General features: G+C 45.4%; 1 non-coding gene across 1 annotated transcript; it reads right to left on the bottom strand.

Annotated features, from left to right (window-relative positions):
* Positions 1–306: 306 nt before the first annotated feature.
* trnas-uga (transfer RNA serine (anticodon UGA)) lies at positions 307–388 on the bottom strand. Its single transcript has one exon. It is a non-coding gene; the product is annotated as a tRNA-Ser (tRNA).
* Positions 389–1,404: the final 1,016 nt, after the last annotated feature.

The raw sequence follows: 1,404 nt of genomic DNA, 5'->3' as shown, positions 1-1,404 counted from the left end.
CATCATTCTTCGCTGTTCACGATGCCTGAGAAGTCCATCAGGAGAAAACAGGCAAAGTCAAGAGACAGAGACAGGGAGAGATTAAAACACAGAAATAAATTGTATAAATGTCAAGTTCTGCGAACGAGCAGAATTTAGAATGGAGCTTGGGAGAGATTCCTTCACGTGTCTTGCAATTTTGCAAGAGATCATTGGGCTCCGAGTTAAAAGCGTCGTTGGCGATGGAGCACCTCTCTGAGGGAGCGAACAAGGTCCGTTCGTTCAAGTTCACATTAATTTGAACACTGAACAAACTTTAAAAGGTAGCGCTGCGAACAGGATTCGAACCTGTGCAGGGAAACCCCATTGGATTTCAAATCCAACGCCTTAACCACTCGGCCATCGCAGCTGCACGCATCGATAATGCACAGCTATAAATCAGAATGCGTAGGGTTATCACACGAGATTTGTGACACTTTGGTCTCTCAGACAGGTTTCCAACTGGAAACTTGCAGCTTGTTCATGTGCTGACTTTGCTGTCTCGGTGATAGAATTCTCATTTATCACGTGAGAAACCGGGGTTCGATTTCCGGTTCGTTTCGGATTATTTTCATTCTCCATTCATAAGATCGCGTGAATTGTGCGACATTCGCCCTCAGCTTCAATCTGCGCACCATTTGAGACATTTTCTATTCTCCACGTGTGTTGCGTCGAAGCGAGGTTGGAAAATCACATTGCAAGTCTAACTTCTTAATCATTGGGTCATCGCAGCTGCAAGCGACAAATCCGACACCGCTGCAGAAGAGAATGAAGAAGGTTATGACAGGAGAACTCTGAGACTGTCTGTTCTTTTGGACAGGTTTCGAACTTAGCGCCTGCCGCCGGCTGCTGTGCGGACTTTGTTATTTCAGTAATAAAATTCTTGCTTTCTGCGCGGGAGGCCCGGGTTCGATCACCGCCCAATGAAAGAGCATTTTTCAATCTCCATTCATGAGGTCATGTGAATTCGGATACATTGACATTCAGCTTTGATTTGAACACCATCTTGTGACATTTTCCTTTCTTCATGTGTGTTGTCGTCGACAGAACCTCTGCATTCTGTCCTCCATGCACTGGAATTAAGACAATCCTGCCGACTACACCGCTGACAAGACGTGAGAAGCCAATTAGTGATTTTGAACTAAAAATGGTAACACCGCAGGGATCGTCCGGGATCTTTCACATAACAATCAGCAAATCCCCAAAGCGAGAATCATACCCCAAGATCAACGAGCCACTGATAACAGAGGGGTGCAACCAATGCAGAATTCTGTGCCACCCACAGCCGATCGGCCACCATTCTGCCCATCCTATCACTTTTTCTATTCCGATGTACGGCAATGTGAAGACGTACATTAACTATTTCATATCAACAATATTAGCCTC

The sequence above is a fragment of the Heptranchias perlo genome, chromosome 20 (assembly GCF_035084215.1).
Source record: "Heptranchias perlo isolate sHepPer1 chromosome 20, sHepPer1.hap1, whole genome shotgun sequence".
NCBI lineage: Eukaryota > Metazoa > Chordata > Chondrichthyes > Hexanchiformes > Hexanchidae > Heptranchias > Heptranchias perlo.
The sequence above is the reverse complement of the archived record's forward strand: the minus strand, read 5'-3'. Positions and strand labels throughout refer to the sequence as shown.